The sequence below is a fragment of the Saimiri boliviensis genome, chromosome 10, assembly GCF_048565385.1.
Source record: "Saimiri boliviensis isolate mSaiBol1 chromosome 10, mSaiBol1.pri, whole genome shotgun sequence".
NCBI classification, from domain to species: Eukaryota; Metazoa; Chordata; class Mammalia; order Primates; family Cebidae; genus Saimiri; species Saimiri boliviensis.
Window position 1 is genome coordinate 73,642,405 of NC_133458.1, and position 24,295 is coordinate 73,666,699.

At 36.3% G+C, this 24,295-nt stretch overlaps 1 protein-coding gene across 4 annotated transcripts in view; it reads left to right on the top strand.

The window, feature by feature from the left end:
* Positions 1–24,295, top strand: part of C1GALT1 (core 1 synthase, glycoprotein-N-acetylgalactosamine 3-beta-galactosyltransferase 1) — a 63,751-nt gene that overhangs the window by 5,454 nt on the left and 34,002 nt on the right. The gene's annotated exons all lie outside the window — the stretch shown is intronic.

A 24,295-nucleotide genomic window follows, 5' to 3' on the forward strand; every position in this document is an offset into this window, starting at 1 on the left:
GGGTGAAGATACGGGAAGCATTCAGAATGTCTCTGTACTTTTTAGTTTAGATAATCTTATGGCTTTGAGTGAAATAGGAACTCATTGGTGAGTAATTTAGATAATTACCAGTAATTAAGGTAAAATGAGCAGAGGAAGGTAATGAGTCACTTTGGGTGTGTTGAATTAGAGATGTCTATGTTCCAGGTGGAAGTGTTTAGCAGGCATTTGTGTATGTGAATCTGAAACTTGGATAAATCTGAAAGGAGCAAGAGATCATTTTAACAAATATGGAGAAATTAGTGGACTTTAATTTTTATTATATTTTACTCTGTAGATAAAAATAGCTTCCCTTTAAGTTTTATCAGAAAAATAATGTATGTACCTGATGCAAAATTAAAAATTCAAAAGGTTATAAAATGAAAAAAATGTCTCCTTTCTTTCTTGTGCCACCCTGTACTAGTTCCCAGAGATAGCTCTTGTTAAATATCATATGTATATATATCTTAACAGATTTTTTAGTGTATACAGAAGCATCTAAAAAGCCAAGTGGCATCATAATAGATTTTTGTATTTTGTCTTAAAAAATAAACCCTTTATACAGTTATTAAAATGAATGACAGGAGAAAAATTAATGAAGGGGAAAAGTGCAGACTAACGGATAAGCATGATCTCTGATGTAAATTAAAAACTAAACATACATTTGTGATGATATAGGCATTACCCAACAATACAAAATCAGTTACTTTTGGGGAGAGATAGTGGTAGAGATGGTAAAGAAAATTTACTCTTCTGTGTATGGTTTTTCTCTCTCTTTCATTTGTTTGGGTTCCTTTTGTTTTCTTTACATTTTCTGATGCTTAAAAAAAATACCCAGTACACCGTATTAACAATGAAAAGTAACCTTTGTCAAAAGCACAAAGACTTTCCTTCATCAGCACATGTAGATCATTTTTTTTTTTTTTTTTTGAGACGGAGTTTCGCCCTTGTTACCCAGGCTGGAGTGCAATGGTGCGATCTCGGCTCACCGCAACCTCCGCCTCCTGGGTTCAGGCAATTCTCCTGCCTCAGCCTCCTGAGTAGCTGGGATTACAGGCACGTGCCACCATGCCCAGCTAATTTTTTGCACTTTTTAGTAGAGACGGGGTTTCACCATGTTGACCAGGATGGTCTCGATCTCTCGACCTCGTGATCCACCCGCCTCAGCCTCCCAAAGTGCTGGGATTACAGGCTTGAGCCACCGTGCCCGGCGCGTAGATCATTATTTTTAACGGCTGCAAGTATTCTATGTTGCAGTATCTTTTTTTTTTTTTTAACTAGTTCCTCATCAACAGACAAACATCTTATGGTTATGGCTGTCATGAGCATCTTGGCTGACTTCTATGATTGTATCTGTAAAATAAATTTCTGATCATAAAGTGATGGATCAAAAAGTTTAAAAGATATTGTGAAATGCCCCTCCAAAAGACAGTAAAAGTTTATATTGTGAGAAAGAATACAGGACTATCAGTTTTTTCATAGCTGTTTCAATAACAGCTGTTAATAAACTTTAATAGTTTTGCCAATATGTTAAGTTAAAAATAATCTCTCTTCATTTGATTTACCCTTCTTTGTGAGTGAAATTTGAACATCATTGACCATTTTTCTCTGTGAATCTTTTATTTTCTTTATCTATTTTTATATTTGGTTAACCATTGATCTTTTTTATTTATGATATTTTTTGGTACTTTTTGCTGTACATTAAAAAATATATTTCATAAAGAAATTTACCTTTTAACCAGCAACTTCATTGCCCGAAATTTATCCAATGAATAAATTCATGGTTTTTTAATAGTCATAACTTCCGAGTTCAGGAGAGATCTCAATTCGTAATACAAAAATGCAAAGCTATGTTTTCTTCCAGTTTTGTTTTAATTCCATTTTCTGAAATACTGAAATCTTAGAAACATTTGGAGTTGTTATCAGAAAGTTAAGGATCCAGCTGGTTTTGTTTTTTTCTCAGAAGATTAATTAATTCAATACCATTTCTTCAATAAGCCATCTTTTTCTTGATTTGAAGTGCTGTCTATTATGTATTAAATTTCCACATGAACTTTTGTTTTTCATAGACTCTTTGTTTCAACCTGATAAAGTCTTTTTATAAAATCCATCTGGTAAAGACCACCGGGACACATCTGTAGGCTGACAAAGGTTAATTAGCTTGCTGCAGCGAGGGAGACTTGCACAGCAAAGGAAATGCCAGCATTTCACTAAAGAAGGAACCAGGGTTATTATAGGATTTTGGAGAAGGGTAGAATTTGGACAAAGTTTAAATGCAACAATACTTGATAAACTTAAAGCACAGCAAGACTGTGTTTCAAGGGTTAGTAAACATCAGGCCTAGGCTAAGAAGCTGACTCAGGATTCTGATTCCCTGGAGACTACAAAATACATGTGGAATGTTGTGTCTGGAAACCCCTTATCTAAAGCTCTGCGTTGCAAATTGAGGCTGCTTCTGTTTCATAATTATCCACCATCAGTGCAAGAGTGGGATGTTCCATTCTCTCTTTATATAATTTCAAACAACATAGTTTTTGACAGTCTGATTGCAGAGAACAGTTTCTCAACACATTGTCTTTAGTATTAACAAATGCATTTTTTAAACAGACTCATAGTCTTTTCAGTCTAAATATCAAATTGTTTTCATTACTTTACCTTTTTTTAAGGTAATATATTTTTATATGTGGTAAACTTTGTCTCTTCCCCTCCCCCAAGTTCCTCTTTTAAGAATTTTCCAGTTATACTCACCTGTTTTTCCAGATAACATTTAGAATAATTTTTGCCATATTATTTAATTTTTAAAAATCTATTTATAACTTAAAATGGATCTGATCAGATTAATACATCCCTTCCCACAATTCCCCTTTTCAGAATTTCCCAGTTACACTCACATGTTTATTGGTCCAAAGTTTTAGGATACTTTTTGCAAAGTTACGTAATTGTTTAAAAACTTGCTGCGTTTTAGCTGGGATTACTTTACATACAGGTTAATTTGGAGGAAATCAACATTGTTATCATTGATACCTTTTTTCAACTTTTTAAAAATTGTGATAAAATACATATAAAGTTTACCGTCATCATCATTTTTAAGTTTACAGATCAGTGGTATTAAGTACATTTATATTGTTGTGCAACCATCACTGCTGTCAATCTCCAGAACTCTTTGTTTTGTAAAACTGAAGCTCTACATCCATTTACACAGTAGCTCTTCATTCTCACTTTTCCACAGGCCCTGGAAACCAAAATTCTATTCTATCTCTGATTTTCACTACTTCAGAGTACTTCATGTAAGTGGAATTGTGCATTATTTGTCTCTTTGTGATTGGCTTATTTTATTTAGCAAAATGTCCTCAAGATTCATTCATTTTGTAGCATATGTCATAATATCCTTACTTTTTAAGGCTGAATAATATTCCATTGTATGTAAATACCAATATTGTTTATTCATTCATCCTTCAGTCAACACTTGGTTTGCTTCACATTAGCACCTGTGAATACTGCTACTGTGAATATGAGTATATAAATACCTTCTTGAAACTCTGCTCTCAAGGGATATATATCCAGAAGTAGAATTGCTGGATCATATGATACTTCTATTTTTAATTTTTTGAGGAATTTTCATACTGTTTTCCACAGCAGCATTAACATTTTACTTTCATATCAACAGTATACAAGGGTTCCAATTTCTCCACATTCTCTCCAACACTTGGTATTTTCTGATTTTTGATGGTAGCCATTCTTATGGGTATGAGGCAGCATCACATTGTAGTTTTGATTTGTTTTGCTAATGATTAGAGATGTTGAGTATCTTCATGTGCTTATTGGCCATTTGTGTATCTTCTTAGGAGAAATGTCTATTTGAGTCTTTTGCACATTATTGAATCGGTTGACTTTTTTTTGGTTGAGTTTTAGGAATTTTCTATATATTTTGGATACTAATCTCTTATCAGATACATGATTTGCAGATATTTTCACCCATTCTGTGTTTGTCTTTTTTACTGTTGATACGGTCTTATGCACAAATTTAAAAATTTTTCATGAAATCTAATTTGCCAATGTTTTCTTTCAATGACTCTGCCTTTGTTGTCACATTCAAGAAATCATTACTGAATATAATGTTATGAAGCTCTTTTGTTCAATGTTCTAAGAATTTTATAGTTTTAGGTCTTATATTTAGGTGTGTGATCCATTTTGAGTTTTTCTTTTCCTTTTGTTTTATTTCAATAGGTTTTTGGGGGAACAGGTAGTGTTTGTTTACATGGATAGGTTTTTTAGTAGTGATTCTTGAAATTTGGGTGCACCACTCACCCAAGCAGTGTACACAGTACCCAGTGTGTCGTCATTTATCCCTCACCCCCTCCCACCCTTTGCTTCAAGTTCCCAAAGTTCATTGCATCATTCTATACCTTTGCATCCTCATACCTTAGCTCCCACCCACGAGTGACAACATACAATGTTTGGTTTTCCATTCCTGAGTTACTTTACTTAGAATAATGATCTCCAACTCCATCCACGTTGCTGTGAATGCCATTATTTCATTACTTTTTATAGCTGAGTAGTATTCCATGGTGTGTGTGTATATTATACATATCACATTTTCTTTATTCACTTGTTAATTGATGGGCATTTGGGCTGATTGTATATTTTTGCAGGTACAAATTGTGTTGCTATAAATGTATATTAAAGTGCCTTTTTCATATAATGACTTCTTTTTCTTTGTGTAGATAGATACCCAGTAGTGGGATTACTGGATTAAATGGTAGATCTACTTTTGGTTCCTTAAGGAATCACCACACCATTTTCCATAGTGGTTATACTAATTTACATTCCCAGCAGCAGTGTAAAAGTGTTCGCTTTTTACCACATAGATGCCAACAACTATTATTTTTTGTTTTTTTTGTTATGACCATTCTTGCAGGAGTAAGTTGGTATCTCATTGTGGTTTTGATTTGCATTTCCCTGATAATTAGTTATGTTGAACATTTTTTCATATGCTTGTTGGACATTTGTGTATTTTCTTTTGGGGATTGTCTATTCATGTCCTTAGCCCACTTTTTGATGGAATTGTTTGTTTTTTTTTCTTGCTGATTCGTTTGGGTTTTTTGATAGATTCTGGATGTTAGACCTTTGTCAGATGCGTAGTTTATGAAGATTTTCTCCCACTCTGCTATTTCCATCAATGAATAACACTGATGGAAAAGAACTGTTGAATCTTACAAAAGAAAGTCTGGCTGATGATTTGAAAATTGAATCTCTAGGACTGCATAGTAAAGTGCTGAGGAAAATTGAAGAGCTCAGGACCAGGGTTAAATCCCTTTCTTCAAAAATTCCTGATGAATTTATATGTCCAATAACTAGAGAACTTATGAAAGATCCAGTCATTGCATCAGATGGCTATTCTTATGAAAAAGAAGCAATGGAAAATTGGATCAGCACAAAGAAACGTACAAGTCCCATAACAAATCTTGTTCTTCCTTCAGTGGTACTTACACCAAATAGAACTCTGAAAATGGCCATCAATAGATGGCTGGAGACACATCAAAAGTAAAATTGTTGATATTATATTGTTTATATTTTCAGTAATCTCATTTGAATGATTTAAAGGTAATGACTAATCAGACATTATTAAAAACAAAACAGGAAAAAGGTAAACTTCTTCAATTTAGTTACCTATAAAAATTGTCAATTTCCACTCTTTAAAAATACATGGACTTTTACTGTAAAAGCCTTTTTGTGCTAGTGAAAAAAAATCTTCAGCTGTATAGAAATAAAGTTACACTTTAAATTGCAAAAAAAAAAAAAAAAAGAATAACAATGTTATTCATTCATTGTCTGTTTACTGATTATTTCCTTTGCTGTGCAGAAGCTTTTTAGTTTAATTAAGTCTCATCTGTTTCTCTTTGTTTTTGTTGAATTTGCTTCTGAGTTCTTGGTCATGAAGTCTTTGCCTAAGCCAGTATCTAGAAGGGTTTTTCTGAAGTTATCTTCTAGGATGTTTATAACTTCCAGTCTGAAAAGATTTATGTCTTTATGTCTTTGATCTAATCTTGAGTTCATTTTTGTACAGTATAAGGTGAGAGATGAGGATCTAGTTTCAATCTTGTATATGTGGCTTGCCAATTAGCCCAGCACCATTTGTTGAATAGGATGTCCATTCTCCACTTTGTGTTTTTGTTTACTTTGTAAAAGATCAGTTGGCTGTAGGTATTTGGCTTTATTTCTGGGTTCTCTATTCTGTTTCATTAGTCTGTGTGCCTATTTTCATACCAGTACCATGCTGTTTAGTTTAGTTTGAATTTGGGCAATGGGATACATCCAGATTTGTGGGTTTTGGGGGTTTGTTTTGGTTTTGGTTTTTGCTTAGTCTTGGTTTGGCTATGTGTGTTCTTTTTTGGTTTCCTGTGAATTTTAAGATTGTTTTTACCAGCTCTGCAAAGAATGATGGTGATATTTTGATGGGAATTGCATTGAATCTGTAGATTGCTTTTGGCAGTATGGTCATTTTCTCAGTATTTCCTCTACCCATCCATGAGCATGGGATGTGTTTCCATTTGTTTGTGTCATCTGTGATTCTTTCAGCAGTGTTTTGTAGTTTTTCTTGTAGAAGTCTTTTACTTCCTTAGGTATATTCCTAAGTGTTTTATTTTTTTGCAGCTATAGTCCAAGGGGTTGCGTTCTTGATCTGATTCTCAGCTTGGTTGCTGTTGGTGTACAGCCATGCTGCCAATTTGTGTACATTAATTTTGTATTCTGAAACCTTACTGAATTATTTTTTCAGTTCTAGGAGCTTTTTCTTAGTCGGTGTAGGTAGAGACTTATCAGTATTGTTTCTTTTTGAAGAACCAACTTTAAGTTTCATTCATTTTTCCATGTTGCTTTCCTATTTTCTATTTTGTTTCTCTCTGTTCTTTTCTTCATTATTTTATTTCTTCTGCTAGCTTTTGGTTTAGTTTTTTTTCTTCGAGTTTTGAAGTTGTAAAAATAGGTTATTGAATTGAGAACATTCTTTTTGTTTCATGTGTTAATAACTATAAATTTCTCCCTTAGCACTGCTTTTTCTGTCTCATAAATTTCCTTATGTTGTGTTTTTCATTTGTCTCTATTTTCTAATTACTCTTGTGATTTATTCTTTGCACCATTAGTTGTTTGATTTCCACACATTTGTGAATTTTCCATTTTCCTTCTTTTCTTGATTTCTGTTGTGCTCAGAGAAGAGAAATTTTATGATATCTGTCTTTTAAAATCTATCAAGACTTTATCTGTGGCCTAACGTGGTTATCCTGGGAAATATCCCATGTGTACTTGAGAACAATATTTATTTGGTTATTTTTAGGCAGAATGTTCAGTCTGTGTCTGTTAGACTAAGTTGGTTTATTGTGTTGTTCAGGTTCTCTGTTCTCTGTAGTTCTGCTCATTATTGAGAGTGGGGAACTGAAGTCTCCAACTATTATTATATAACTATTTCTCCTTACATTTCTTTCACCTCTGCTTCATATCTCAATGATCTGTTATTAGGCATGTAAATGTTTGTATAGCTGACCCTTGAACAACACAGGGGTTGGGGTGCTATCCATTCACACAGTCAGAAATCTGCATATAACTTTTGACTTTTCCAAAATTTAACTATTAATAGACTACCATTGGAAGTCTTACTGATAACATAAGCAGTTGATTAACACATATTGTATATGTATTATATACCGTGTTCTTAGGATAAAATAAACTACAGAAAATAATGTGTTAAGAAAATTATAAAGGAGAGAAAATTTACAGTTCATTATGTGGAAGTAGATCATCATATACCCCTTCATTCTTGTCCTCTTCACATTGGATTGAGGAAAAGGAAGGACTGGTCTTGATGTTTCCGGGGTTGCAGATGTAAAAGAAGATGCACATATAAATGGACCTACAGAGTTCAGACCCATGTTGTTCAAGGGTCAACAATAATTGTTATATCTTCTGCTGTTTTGAATATTTTATTAATATTATAATTTTTTTGTCTTTTGCAACCTTTTTTGACTTAAAGTCAATTTTGTCTGATATTGATATGGCACTTTTGTTCTCTTGGTTCTTGTGTGAATGGAATATCTTTTTTCCATGCCTTCAATTTTACCCTGATTGTGTATTTGGGTCTAAAGTGAGTCGTTTGTAGACAGCATGTAGTTAGATGATGTTTATCCATTCTGCCAATCTCTTTTGATTAGAGTTTAACCATTTACATTTTAAATCATAAGAAAGAACCTCTATTGTTTTGCCATTTTTTTATGTGCTTTATGGCTTTTTTTTTTAACCTTAATTTCCTGCATTACTGTCACATTTTTTTGTGTGTGTATTCTATAAGCTATTTTCTTTGGTTACCATGATGATTACACTTAATATTTAAAAATTACAATATGCTGTTTATACCAGCTTAATTTCAGTAACATACAAAAATTATGTTTTTTTACAATTCCATCGCCACTTCCTGTTGATGTTTCATAATTACATCTTTGTACATCATCGTGTGTCCAAAAATGTAAACTAATTTTTTAATGTGTTAGTCTCTTATGTAGAAAACAAAATGTGGAGTTACAAACTAAAGTTACTAGCTTTTATAATTGCCTGTATATTTACTGTCACTGCAATTTTTATTTTTTCATATAGCTTCAAGTTATTATCTAGTATTCTTTTGTTTCATCCTGCAGAATTCTGCTCTACAGAGCAGGTCTATTGGTAATGAACTCTCTCAGCTTTTTACTTGAGAATGTCTTATTTGAGAATGTTTTATTTGAGAATGTCTCAGCTTTTCTTTTAAAGGACAGTCTTTCTATATATAGGATTCATGGTTGACATTTTTTTTGTTTTAGTATCTTAAATATATTGGCTTACCGCCTTCTGTCCTTCAAGGTGTCTGATGAAAAATCTGATAATTTTTTTGAGGACTGCTTATGTGTAATGAATTACTTCTTTCTTTCAGCTTTCAGGATTTTCTGTTTGCCTTTTAGTGGTTTCATTGTAATTGTGTTTTGCTATCAGTCTCTTTGATGTCATTCTACTTGGAGTCTTTTTCAGCTTCTTAGATGTTTATATTCATGTCTTTTATTAAATTGGGATTTTCAACCATTGTTTCTTCAAACATTTTTTTCTCTCTCCATTGCTTGAGACTATGACAATGTGTGTGTAGGCCTACTTGATGGTTTCACAAGTCCCTTAGGACCACATTTCTTTAGTCTTTTTTCTTTCTTTTCCTATGACTCAATAATTTCAGTTGTTCTCTTTCCAAGTTCATTGATTCTTTATTCTCCCTGTCCAAATCTGCCTTTCAGTCTCTCTAGTGGATATTTAATTTCATTTATTGTACTTCTCAGCTTCAGAATTTTTGTGTGTATCTTTTTAGGTTTTCATCCTCTTACTCTCTTGCCTTCTGTTTAAAGAGATGAGGTCTTGCTCTATTGCCCAGGCTGGACTCAAACTCCTGGGCTCAAGCAATCCTTCATCTCAGCTTCCTGAGTATCTGCGACTGTAGTTGTGCACCACTGTGCCTGGCTCAGATTTTCCATGTCTTTATTCATATTTCCATTTTATTCATATATCATTTTCTAAACTTGGTCCACATTTTTCTTTAGTTCTTTGAGCATTTTTCAGAAAGTTGTTTTATGGTCTTTGTTTAATACATCTACCATTAGGTTTTTCTCAGGGACAGTTTATTTGTTTTCTTTTGGTGGGCTTTCTTTTTCTGTTTCTTGTATGCCTTGTGATTTTTTTGTTGAAAACTAGATGCTTGAATTTAATGTGGTAACTCTGAAAATCAGGTAGTATCCCTTCCCCAGGGTTTGCTATCTTTAATTTTTTTAGTTGTTGCAGTCTGTCTCTTTGCTAAAGATCAGTCTGAGATATGAAATTAGGGTATTTTCAGGTCTTTTCTGTTTCTGTGCCCTAAGCTAAATATGTGTACAATAGTCCCTTCTTATCCTTGGTTTCACTTACTTAAGTTTCAGTTATGGTCAACAGTGGTCCAAAAATATTAAATGGAAAACTTCAGAATAAACTTCAGGAATAAACAATAAGTTTATTTCTGTTCTGAGTAGCATGATGAAATCTTGTTCCAACCTGCTCAGGAATTACCCCTTTGTCCATCATATGCACATTGTGTATGATGCTTCCCTGATAGTCACTTAATAGCTGTCTTGATTATTGGGTTGACTGTCATGGTATTGCAGTGTTTGTGTTCAGTTAACCTTTATTTTACGTAATGACCCCAGGGCATAAGAATAGTGATGCTGGCATAGTGTTGTAATTGTTTATTATTATTATTATTATTTGTTAATATCTTATTGTGCCTAATTTACACATCAAACTTTCTCATAGGTATGTATATTTAGGAATAAACACAATATGTTTAAGTTTCAGTACAATCTGTGGATAAAGGGGGACTATATAGTGAATTTCTATTTTCCCTTATATATGCAGTTGCTTTTGAATGCCTTAGTCTTTAATGTCTGGCTCCCCAGAAAAGGAAAAGGACAAAAATGCAGAGTGTTGGGGAAAGCACCAGCCTTTAAGTCCTCTATAAGTTGCCTCAGCTAGAGGGAGAGGGGCTTGCATCAGTGGATGGAGGTACAACCATAATGGCTGTCAGCCCCTGCATCTATATCTTCATGATCAGAAGTAGCAGTCAACAGAACACCCATTCCTGATATTTGGATGATGGGGTCCTTATTGCCCACCCCAACTCCCACAGCTACATATGAGCTACTCCAGGAACACATGTACAGTTGCCTGTCTGAGGGACTGAGTGTGGGGTGGGTAGCTATTGCTGAGTAAATAACTGAAATCAGCCACAATTTACCTTACTGTCCAGGACTTTTTCTTGAAGCTTGAAGCTTTCAATATACTTGTAGAGTTTCAAAATAGTGGTATCAGATAGATTCTACCAGCATAAATGCTCTCTGGGTATACAGACTGATTCTTGGTGCTTTCTACTCTGCTGTCTTCCAGAAATCCTCTAACTTAATCATGGATTCTTATCTCACGACATATCTTGTCTTTCCGTTTACTCAGTTTTATTTTAGATTTTTCATGGAATTAGTTTTTTTTATGTAGAGTCTGTACATTTCTAGTTTTGTTATTCTTTGTTATTTATAGCTTTTTTGTTTGTTATTGCAACCTGGTCTTCCATTATAAGTTGCTTATCTGTATACAAAAGGTGATTGACTTCACATATTTTGTAAATAGCAGCCTTAAGTGAATTTACTGTTTTGGTTTTGTACAGCATTTTAGTTTTCTTTCCAAAGATGACCTTTGTATCTGTAGTTAATGATGATTTTACCACCTCTTCTGAAATATTTGTACCATTATCTTCTTGTGCAGTTGGATTGGGTAGTGTTTCAAATATTAAATACAGTGTTAATAACCTGCATCCTTGTCTTAAATGGATACTTTCTGCTTATAAGTATAGAAATAGGAGCATGATGCAGAAAGAACAAAGAAGACAAGCTTTTCAAAAATAATCTACTTCCAGGTATGTCTCATAGCCTTCTGAATCTTGTTAATGAATAAGGGTCAGTCTACTCCTGGGAAAGGCAGATAGGATATTCATTGAGAAGTTTTCAATGTGATAAAGCAGCATAACTTTCTCCCGACCTTGGGCATTGTAAAACCTATTGAGGATGCAAAAAATATTTGTAAACTCTTGGAACAGTAACAAAAAGCTGTTCTGACTTTTTATTTTCTGAACCTGAAATTGTGGGAATATTTTTAAAAATAGAATTACAACTTGAGACTTATGCAACTGGATTTTAACTTGATTGTAAAGCATCTGTATAGCTCATGTTATATATCCAGTTTATGCTTTGTATTATAAAGTGTATTTTAAAGCTTCAAATGATGAGACCAGACTTGATTTCATAGTAAGCAAATTTTTATTTTTTTTTTTTAAGAGGCATGGTCTTGCTACATCACCCAGGCTGGAGTGTAGTGGTCATTCACAAATGATTCTCCTGCCTCAGCCTCCCAAGTAGCTGACACTACAGGTACATGACGCCTGCACCTGGCCATGGGTAAAATCTTAATGGCTATGTGGGCACATGCTTTATTCACTGTTAAATTATTTCATTTTTATTCCTTTTTGTTTAATAAGATAGAAACTTCTTTAAAAGCTTTGAGAAAACTATCAAAAACTTCAGCGGTGCAAGCATTATTTGAAATACAACAGAAGCAATTTTTGTTGTTGTTTTTACTTATTTATTTAAAGAAGAAGAATCTTACTGTGTTGCCCAGGCTGGAGTGCATAGTTCATTGCAGCCTTGTACTGAGCTCAAGTGATCATCCTATACCTTGGCCTCCCCAAATTCTAGAATTATGGGCATGAACCACCATGCCTGGCCCAGAAGCAATTTTGTTTCATAAATCAGGCAGCATAGGTATTGATTTAGAAAAATCATTTCAACTGTACCTCCCCCCTCCACCCTTCAGAAAACTAGATGGCTTTTGCAAGCTGAGCAGTATGTTAGGTACTGGCGAGAGAAAGATAAATGAGCCATACCTGCCATTCAGGAGGAGCTTTACTGAGGAGTATATAATAAAGGTATAGATAAAGGAATAAGAAAACACTTGATGGGATAGTATTATAGTTTGGCCATGGGAGTTAGGGAAGGGGAGCAGTGGAAAGTGCTAAAACTAAGATAACCTTTAAAAGGCAGTTATGTGTCTGTGGAGTAGACAAAATCAAAATCAGGTCAGGGACTGCAGTCAGAAAGACTAGAATAGTCAAAGTAATCTATATAAAAGGCCATGGAAGACCTGGAGAAAGGCCCAGTGTAGGCTTAGGAATAGGGAACACCAGAAATAAAATGGCAGGAAGGTAAACTAGAGCCAGACCCTGTGTACCAAATTAAGCAGTTGTATTTAATTTTGTGGCATTGAAAAGCATTACATTTTTAAAACAAGACTGTTAGGTGAAGTCTCTATGGATTGTTGGCAGAGAGTAGTAAAAGTTACTGGTCCAAGGAAAAATGATCATATAATGAAGAGAGAAAAGTGTCATCACAGAGTGGTTAAAACAGGGCAGCGTAGAGATACTAGATTTGGGGGTGGGGAATGAATAAGATGAGCTGCTTTGCCTCTCATTACAAGCTCTAGTTATTGTGTATTACACTAGTGTCTCATAAAAAGAATCATAGCAACTCTGAGAGGTAAGATATTCTATTTCACCTTGTGAGAGTTTACAATCAGTACAGTAGAAGATATGCTAGTAACTATATCTTTGGCTCCTAGTATAATTTTTAACACTTGGAAAGGTCTTCAATTGGTAGCACCTTCCAAAGATTACATAAAACCTTGTAATTGGGTTTAAAATCAAAATGATATAAATCTCAACCGTGTTTCTATTTTTAAAAAATGTTCCCACCAATTTCAGGTTCAGATATCAAAAGGTAAGAATGCTTTTGTGTTTCTATTCTATGAGCCCACAATATTTTCTGCATCCTCAATGTTTTCTATGATACACAAAGTTAGTATTATACTACGTGATCATATCAAAATGAAGAGAGGGAGGAAGGAAAAGAATACCAGATTTCCTTTTGTGGATACTCCTTAGTAGCTAACATTCAGACTGGGGTTTCCAAACCTGATTACACTTAAAGAGAATTGAACCTGAATCAAGTGGAAAGAGCACTGAACTAAGGAAAAGCTTTGCTTCCCTGCTTTAAACATTGTCTTTCATTGTACAGAGAATGGAGATTGAATATACCATGTTCCCATTTGAGTTCTAGTCATTCAGAAATGAGAGAACTCTCAAACCTCCATCCTGTTTATTTCATAATCCAGCAGGCTACCAGCCACCATTCAATATTTTTGGAGGAAGAAATTTTTTGTCAAAAATAATGCAGCAATTCTCAAAGTATGGTCTGGGGAAACGGAGGTCTCTCAGACCTTTTCAGGAGGTCCATAAAGTCACAGCTATACTAATATCAAGATGTTATTTGCATTTCTCTTACATTCTGTCACAAGTGTACAGTCAGGTTGCCTAGAAGTTACATGATATATGACATTTCAAAAAACTAAATGCAGAAGGAGATAACAGAATTCCAGATCCAGCCGTTTTCTGTTAAGCCAGTTACTAAGATTTGTAGAAATTTAAAGCAGTGGCACTTTCTCATTTTAAAAGGAAACATAGTTATTTTTCATAAAATACATTATTTGTGTTAACAAATAGTGAGTTTAACATTACTGTTTTGAATAAATAGTTTACACACAGGCTTCTGGGGAATGAAAATACTCTGATACTGTAACGACAGATACACAAAATGGTACGTTTGTCCAAACCCAGAGAATGTAGAACACTAAAAGTGAACCCTCATGTAAACTGTAGACTTTGCATAGTAATGGTGTGTCACTGTAGGTTTATCTGTCCTAACAAATGTACCCTCTGGTGAGGAATGCTGATAGAGAAAGCTGGGCATACGCTGGGGCAGAGAGTATTAGGAATTCTCTGTTCTCCTTCCTCTCAGTTTTGTTGTGAATCTAAAACTACTCGTAAAAAAATAAAGCCTTAAATATTTTTCAGTTAATTTCTAATAAAACTACAATCAATAGATAAAAGCTACATAATAACTATTTGGGCCGGGCGCGGTGGCTCAAGCCTGTAATCCCAGCACTTTGGGAGGCCGAGGCGGGTGGATCACAAGGTCAAGAGATCGAGACCATCCTGGTCAACATGGTGAAACCCCGTCTCTACTAAAAATACAAAAAATTAGCTGGACATGGTGGCACATGCCTGTAATCCCAGCTACTCGGGAGGCTGAGGCAGGAGAATTGCCTGGCCTGGGAGGCAGAGGTTGCGGTGAGCCGAGATCATGCCATTGCACTCCAGCCTGGGTAACAAGAGCGAAACTCTGTCTCAAAAAAAAAAAAAAAAACTATTTGGAGGGCCTCACTAATTAAGAGTTTAAAGGGATTCTAAGATTAATTTTTGAGAGCTGCTCAAGAAATACATACTCATTAAACTCAATTTAGAAAAATAATCTTAGTTGCCCCTCCTATTGAAACTAGAAGCATTTTAAATAATTTGGTTTGTTTTCTTCTAGTCTTTTTTTAAGATCAGTTTTTTAAAGCACATAATTGGAATAGAATTGTATATAAAATCATTGTATATAAAATATTTGTGTTCACTTACATTCTAGTATGTTTTCATAATAAAAGGTGATCTTCAAAAATTTAAGTTGTATAATCTACTTAGTGGGTATAACTTAGTTTATATAATTTTACCTTGTATTGATTCTCATTTGGGGTTATAAATCTTTCATTTAGCACATACTTGGAAGCTTGCTATGTGCAGGTACTGTTCATGAATGCTTTTTATTTTTTATTAAGATTGTCTTAGATTAAGAGTGGAGTGGCTGAGTAAAAAGGGGAGTATGCTAAAGAGAATCTTAACTTTTCTTTTGAGTTTTTTTTTTTTTAATGGTAGCAGGCCATATAGCAAGCAATTAAAATTAATAGAAATTTATACAACTGTGTTAGCCAGCATAGGGTTGTGGAAAGATGATATGGTAAATTAATTTAAAGCACATAGAAGAATATCCTTTCCAATGAGTAATTACTCAGTGTTACCTATTTTTATTTGCTATATTATAGTTTAGATTTTGCTGTTCTTTTTAATTTGTAATTCAAATGTACAGGTGACCAATTCTGAATCTTCTCCCAGTCTCCAGACCTGTATCTCCAACAACTTGTTCAGCATTTCTACATCAGCGTCCTACTGGTGCTTTAAAATACGAAATATGCTGAGTATTGATCTAAACAAAAACTGTCATGTCTTTAAAGCATCTGTATTCTTCTTTCATGAACTTGTTGGATAGTTTGGGTATAAAATTTTAGGTTGAAAATTATTTTTCCTCAGAATTTCAAAGGAGTTTCTCCACTGATTCTTAGCTTTCAATGTTGTGCAGAAGTCCAGAACCAGTTACTTTCTGGCTCACACATCTGAGGTGTGACCTACATTAACACCAGAGCTACCCTGAGGGACTGAGCTAAAATTATCCTCTATGGGTCCTTCCTTGGTATCTTACCTTTGCTTAGCTTCCTTCCATTTCCTGTCCTATTTCCCTACAGGTTTTTCCAGGGAATACTTTCTAATAAATCACTTTCACACAAGTGCATCATCTTAGAGTGTACCACCAAAAGATCCAACTACTACTAATTGTGCATCATTCTCTCTAATTATATAATAGTTTGGAGTGAGATTGGACTGAAGTTTTCTATGCTGTTGTTTGGGTTCTCTTTGTCAGATAACGTCATCAAACTTTTATATTAAAGAAGAATTGGTTAATTTCTGTTCTTAATTTTCTAGAATGATTTATGTAGTCCAAAAATTGTTTTATTCAGATCGAGAGACTTTGTCCAGGAAAGTCTGGACCTTTTTGAGGTCTGGCTCTTTGACAACGTATTCTATTTCTTCTACGGTTATTTGTCTATTAGGTTGTGTATCTTGAGTCAGGTTTGATAATAAGCTTTCTTTTAAATAGAAATGTTTGTTCATTGAGGTTTTTATGTTTAATAGCTATTTATTATATAAAGTTGTTACTTTTTCATTTTATCTGTGAACGTGAATACAATTTGAATTCTGATTTGAACAAACCAACTGTGAAAAGACATTTGTGTACTAACTGAGACAGTTTGATTACAGAAGACAGTTGGGGAAATTTGATTACAGACTGTGGGTTAGATGATTCCAAATAATTATTGCTAATTTGTTAGGCATTTAGTAATGGCATTGTAGCTTTTAAGAAAATGTTGGTATTTTCAGAGAGGTAAACAGAAGTATGTAGAGATGAGATGACTTAATGTTTAAGATTTGCATTAAAATACTATAATCCTTTGAAGAAAGAATAAAGATGATAAATTTTTTATAATTCAATCTATGATGGGTATATGAGTTTTTTTTTTTTTTTTTTTTTTTTTTTTTTTGAGACGGAGTTTCGCTCTTGTTACCCAGGCTGGAGTACAATGGCGCGATCTCGGCTCACCGCAACCTCCGCCTCCTGGGTTCAGGCAATTCTCCTGCCTCAGCCTCCTGAGTAGCTGGGATTACAGGCACACACCACCATGCCCAGCTAATTTTTTGTATTTTTAGTAGAGACGGGGTTTCACCGTGTTGGCCAGGATGGTCTCGATCTCTTGACCTCGTGATCCACCCGCCTCAGCCTCCCAAAGTGCTGGGATTACAGGCTTGAGCCACCGCGCCCGGCTGGGTATATGAGTTTTATGCATTTGTGAAGATTTTTATAATTAAGCTTTTTTTAAAAAAACACAACTGAATTACTTATGTGATGAAATTAGAACACATACTTCTTAGAAGCACATTCTCTCCTATCTCCCACTTCATTTCAATTGGCAACATATGCCATTTTCGCTTTGTTTTTTGGGGTTTTTTTGTTGAGACAGAGTCTTGCTCTGTTGCCCAGGCTGGATAGAGTGCAGTAGTGCGATCTTGGCTCACTGCAACCTCTGCCTTCCAGGTTCAAGCAGTTCTCCTGCCTCAGTCTCCCCAGTTGCTGGGATTACAGGCACCGACCACTGTGCCCAGATAATTTTTAAAAATCGTTTTAATAGAGATGAGGTTTCTCCATGTTGGCCCGGCTGGTTTGGAACTCCTGACCTTAGGGGATCTGCCCACCTCAGCCTCCCAAAGTACTGGAATGACAGGCGTGAATCACAGTACCCAGCCACACACAGATTGTTTAGTTTTATTTCGAAAGAGATTACGTGGCTTTTACCTACCTTTTCATTGTATGATTTCCCCATTTGTGATTTGTGTGGGGGTTTTTCTTTTTTCTTTATATATATTTTTTGAGACCAGGTGTCACTCTCTCCATCCAGGTTGGAGTGCAGTGGTGTGATCTTGGCTCACTGCAACCTCCACCTCCCAGGCTCCAGCAATCCTTCCAAGTAGCTGGGACCACAGGTGCACACCTCCACACCTGGCTAATTTTTTTGTATTTTTGGTAGAGATGGGATTTCACCATGTTGCCCTGGCTGGTGTTTCATTTCTTTTCCATTCTATTCTATTCTATTCTATTCTAGCCTAGCCTATGCTTTTCTTTTCTTTACTTTTCTTCAATTTAGATTTATTGTTGAGTTATATCTTTAGGTAGTATATCAAGGGTATATGGGTACTGAGTCCTTACATACTTGAAAATGTCTTCCTATGATTTTGATTCTTGAATGACAGTTTGCTAATTATCTGAGATTGTGAGCATATGTTTGCCCCCTCAAAACTTTCATTTTTACAGCATTTATTTTGCCATATGATGATACAGAGGAGAAAGCTGCCTGTTTTTCCTTTGTAGTTCTGCCTAATGCTTTTCCTTTGCCTTGCTTGCTTGCTTTTTTCCTGGAGACTTAAAAAGTATAAGAGTGAAGGTCAGGATACTTTTAAATACTGATCTGTGTATATGCTGCATTTTTCTGGTTCATATATGAGGCCTTTAAATATTCATATATATGGCCCTCATTTCACTGCATTTTCTTATATTATAGATTAGCCTTTTTTCCCTATTCTATTACTTTTTGGAATATAAGTGCTCTCTCTTTTGGCTATACATTGCCTTTCATATCTGTCATCTTCTCTGTAATTTCTTTAATTTCTTCAGTTCCTAAATGTGTACAAAACAGTTCTGTATGGTTTAGATACTGTATGGTTTAGATATGGTTTAATAACTTTCTTTTTTTATTTATTGCATTTTAGGTTTTGGGGTACATGTGATGAACATGCAAGATTGTTGCATAGGTACACACATGGCAGTGTGCTTTGCTGCCTTCCGTCACCTCACCTGTATCTGTCATTTCTCCCCATGCTATCTCTTCCCACCTCCCCACCCCCCCGCCCCTCCACGATTTCCCCCCAACGGACCCCAGTGTGTAGTGCTCCCCTCCCTATGTCCATGTGTTCTCATTGTTCAACACCCGCCTATGAGCGAGAATATACGGTGTTTGATTTTCTGCTCTTGTGTCAGTTTGCTGAGAATGATGGTTTCCAGGTTCATCCATGTCCCTACAAAGGACGTGAACTCATCGTTTTTGATGGCTGCATAATATTCCATGGTGTATATGTACCACATTTTCCCTATCCAGTCTATCATCGTTGGGCATTTGGGTTGGTTCCAGGTCTTTGCTATTGTAAACAGTGCTGCAATGAACATTCGTGTGCATGTGTCCTTGTAGCAGAATGATTTATAATCCTTTGGATATATACCCAGTAATGGGATTGCTGGGTCAAATGGGATTTCTATTTTTAGGTCCTTGAGGAATCGCCACACTGTCTTCCACAATGGTTGAATTAATTTACATTCCCACCAACAGTGTAAAAGTGTTCCTATTTCTCCACATCCTCTCCAGCATCTGTTGTTTCCCGATTTTTTAATGATCGCCATTCTAACTGGTGTGAGATGGTATCTCAATGTGGTTTTGATTTGCATTTCTCTGATGACCAGTGATGATGAGCATTTTTTCATATGTTTGTTTGCCTCCTGTATGTCTTCTTTTGTAAAGTATCTGTTCATATCCTTCGCCCATTTTTGAATGGGCTTGTTTGTTTTTTTCTTGTAGATCTGCTTTAGTTCTTTGTAAATTCTGGATATCAGCCCCTTGTCAGATGGGTAGACTGCAAAAATTTTTTCCCATTCTGTTGGTTGCCAATTCACTCTACTGACTGTTTCTTTTGCCGTGCAGAAGCTGTGGAGTTTGATTAGGTCCCATTTGTCTATTTTGGCTTTTGTTGCCCTTGCTTTTGCCGTTTTGGTCATGAAGTCCTTGCCTACACCTATGTCCTGAATGGTTTTGCCTAGATTTTCTTCTAAGGTTTTTATGGTATTAGGTCTGATGTTTAAGTCTTTAATCCATCTGGAGTTAATTTTGGTGTAAGGTGTCAGGAAGGGGTCCTGTTTCTGCTTTCTGCACATGGCTAGCCAGTTTTCCCAACACCATTTATTAAACAGGGAGTCCTTTCCCCATTGCTTGTTTTTGTCAGGTTTGTCAAAGATCAGATGGTTGTGGGTATGTTGTATTTCCTCTGAGGCCTCTGTTCTGTTCCATTGGTCTATATCTCTGTTTTGGTACCAGTACCATGCTGTTTTGATTACTGTAGCCTTGTAGTATAGTTTGAAGTCCGGTAGTGTGATGCCTCCTGCTTTGTTCTTTTTGCTTAGAATTGACTTGGCTATGCGGGCTCTCTTTTGGTTCCATATGAAATTTAAGGTGTTTTTTCCAGTTCTGTGAAGAAGGTCATTGCTAGCTTGATGGGAATAGCATTGAATCTGTAAATTACTTTGGGCAGTATGGCCATTTTCACGATGTTGATTCTTCCTAACCATGAACATGGAATGTTTCTCCATCTGTTTGTATCCTCTCTTATTTCGTTGAGCAATGGCTTGTAGTTCTCCTTGAAGAGGTCCTTTACGTTCCTTGTTAGTTGTATTCCTAGGTACTTTATTCTCTTTGTAGCAATTGTGAATGGCAGTTCGTTCTTGATTTGGCTCTCTTTAAGGCTATTACTGGTGTATAGGAATGCTTGTGATTTTTGCACGTTGATTTTGTATCCTGAGACTTTGCTGAAGTTGTTTATCAGTTTCAGGAGATTTTGGGCTGAGATGATGGGGTCTTCCAGATATACAATCATGTCATCTGCAAATAGAGACAATTTGATTTCCTCCTTTCCAATTTGGATACCCTTTATTTCTTTTTCTTGCCTGATTGCTCTGGCTAGAACTTCCAGTACTATATTGAATAGGAGTGGTGAGAGAGGGCATCCTTGTCTAGTGCCAGATTTCAAAGGGAATGCTTCCAGTTTTTGCCCATTCAGTATGATATTGGCTGTTGGTTTGTCGTAAATAGCTTTTATTGTTTTGAGATACGTTCCGTCAATACCTAGTTTATTGAGGGTTTTTAGCATAAAGGGTTGTTGAATTTTGTCAAAAGCCTTCTCTGCATCAATCGAGATAATCATGTGGTTTTTGTCTTTGGTTCTGTTTATGTGGTGAATTACGTTTATGGACTTGCATATGTTGAACCAGCCTTGCATCCCCGGGATGAATCCTACTTGATCATGGTGGATGAGCTTTTTGATATGCTGTTGCAATCGGTTTGCCAGTATTTTATTGAAGATTTTTGCATCTATGTTCATCATGGATATTGGCCTGAAATTTTCTTTTCTTGTTGAGTCTCTGCCGGGTTTTGGTATCAGGATGATGTCTGTCTCGTAAAATGATTTGGGAAGGATTCCCTCTTTTTGGATTGTCTGGAATAGTTTCAGAAGGAATGGTATCAGCTCCTCCTTGTATGTCTGGTAGAATTCAGCTGTGAACCCATCTGGACCTGGGCTTTTTTTGGGTGGTAGGCTCTTTATTGCTGCCTCGACTTCAGACCATGTTATTGGTCTATTCAGGGTTTCGGCTTCTTCCAGGTTTAGGCTTGGGAGGTTGCAGGTGTCCAGGAATTTATCCATTTCTTCCAGGTTTACTAGTTGATGTGCATAGAGTTGTTTGTAATAATCTCTGATGATGGTTTGGATTTCTGTGGAATCTGTGGTGACATCACCTTTATCGTTTTTTATTGCATCAATTTGGTTATTCTCTCTTTTCTTTTTTATTAATCTGGCTAGTGGTCTGTCTATTTTGTTGATCTTTTCAAAGAACCAGCTCCTGGATTTATTGATTTTTTGAAGAGTTTTTTGTATCTCTATTTCCTTCAGTTCTGCTCTGATCTTAGTTATTTCCTGTCTTCTGCTAGGTTTTGAGTTTTTTTGATCTTGCTCCTCTAGCTCTTTCAATTTTGATGATAGGGTGTCAATTTTAGATCTCTCCTTTCTTCTCATGTGGGCACTCATTGCTATATATTTTCCTCTAGAGACTGCTTTAAATGTGTCCCAGAGATTCTGGTATGTTGTGTCTTCGTTCTCATTGGTTTCGAAGAACATCTTTATTTCTGCCTTCATTTCATTGTTTATCCAGTCAACATTCAAGAGCAAGTTGTTCAGTTTCCATGAAGCTGTGCGGTTCTGAGTTAGTTTCTGCATTCTGAGTTCTAACTCGATTGCACTGTGGTCTGAGAGACTGTTTGTTATGATTTCTGTTCTTTTGCATTTGCTGAGGAGTGATTTATTGCCAATTATGTGGTCAATTTTAGAGTAGGTGTGATGTGGTGCTGAGAAGAATGTATATTCTGTGGATTTGGGGTGGAGAGTTCTGTAAATGTCTATTAGGTTTGCTTGTTCCAGGTCTGTATTCAGGTCCTGGATATCCTTGTTGATTTTCTGTCTGGTTGATCTGTCTAATATTGACAATGGGGTGTTAAAGTCTCCCACTATTATTGTGTGGGAGTCTAAGTCTCTTTGTAAGTCATTAAGAACTTGCCTTATGTATCTGGGTGCTCCTGTATTGGGTGCGTATATGTTTAGGATCGTTAGCTCTTCTTGTTGCAGTGATCCTTTTACCATTATGTAATGTCCTTCTTTGTCTCTTTTGATCTTTGTTGCTTTAAAGTCTATTTTATCAGAGATGAGAATTGCAACTCCTGCCTTTTTTTGCTCTCCATTTGCTTGGTAGATCTTCCTCCATCCCTTTATTTTGAGCCTTTGTGTATCCTTGCATGTAAGATGGGTTTCCTGGATACAGCACACTGATGGGTTTTGGCTTTTTATCCAATTTGCCAGTCTGTGTCTTTTGATTGGGGCATTTAGTCCATTGACATTTAGGGATAGTATTGTTATGTGTGAATTTGATGCTGTCATTTTGATGCTACCTGGCTGTTTTGTTGGTTAGTTGATGCAGATTCTTGATTGTGTTGATGCTTTTTTACCATTTGGTGTGTTTTTGGAGTGGCTGGTACTGGTTGTTCCTTTATATGTGTAGAGCCTCTTTCAGGAGTTCTTGTAGAGCAGGTTTGGTGGTGATGAAATCTCTGAGTGCTTGCTTGTTCACAAAGGATTTTATTTTTCCTTCACTTATGAAGCTTAGTTTGGCTGGATAGGAGATTCTGGGTTGAAAGTTCTTTTCTTTAAGGATGTTGAATATTGGCCCCCAATCTCTTCTGGCTTGTAGGGTTTCTGCTGAGAGATCTGCTGTGAGTCTAATGGGCTTCCCTTTGTGGGTAACCCGACCTTTCTCTCTGGCTGCCCTTAGAATTTTCTCTTTCATTTCAACCCTGGTGAATCTGACGATTATGTGCCTTGGGGTTGCTCTTCTTGAGGAATATCTTTGTGGTGTTCTCTGTATTTCCTGGATTTGAATATTGGTCTGCCTTGCTAGGTTAGGGAAGTTTTCCTGGATAATATCCTGAAGAGTATTTTCCAGCTTGGATTCATTCTCTTCATCACATTCAGGTACACCTATCAGACGTAGATTAGGTCTTTTCACATAGTCCCACATTTCTTGAAGATTTTGTTCATTCCTTTTGCGCTTTTTTCTCTGTTCTTGCCTTCTCTTTTTATTTCATTGAGTTGATCTTCGACCTCTGATGTCCTTTCTTCTGCTTGGTCAATTGGGCTGTTGAAGCTTGTGCATGCTTCACGAAGTTCTCGTGTTGCGTTTTTCAGCTCCATCAATTCACTTATACTCCTCTCTATGCTGTCCATTCTCGTCAGCAGTTCGTCCAATCTTTTTTCAAGGTTCCTATTTTCTTTGCGATGGGTTAGAACATGTTCTTTTAGCTCATTGTAGTTTCTTACTACCCACCTTCTGAAGTCTGATTCTGTCATTTCATCACCCTCCTTCTCCATCCGGTCTGGTTCCCTTGCTGGTGAGGAGTTGTGATCCCTTTTAGGAGGAGAGGTGTTCTGGTTTCGGGAGTTTTCATCCTTTTTGCGCTGGTTTCTTCCCATTTTTGTGGGTTTATCCACCTGTTGTCTGTCTATGTCCCAGGGAGTTGGAGCTTTATGAGTTTCCCTTGCACTACTGCCTTTTTTGATTTTTCTTTCAGGTCAGACCCGCCCAGCTAGCAGCAGGCCTAGCCTCTGCCTGCCCCCAGGGGCTTTGCTGAGCTGCTGTGGGCTCCGCCCAGCTGCCCTGAGCTCTTCCCTGCAGTCCTTTTTATATGGGCGTAGATAGAACTGTCTCGGCAATGGTGGCCCCGCCTCTGTTATGGTGGACTCTCTCTGTTGTGGCGGGTTGCCTCGGCAACGGCGGGTTGCCTCGGCAAAGGCAGCCTGCCGCTGTAGTCGTGGGGAGTCTCAGTAATGGCGGAAGCCCCTCCCCCACGGAGCCGGACAGTCCCGGTTCAGCTGTGCTTGGTTTGAAGGGCTCAA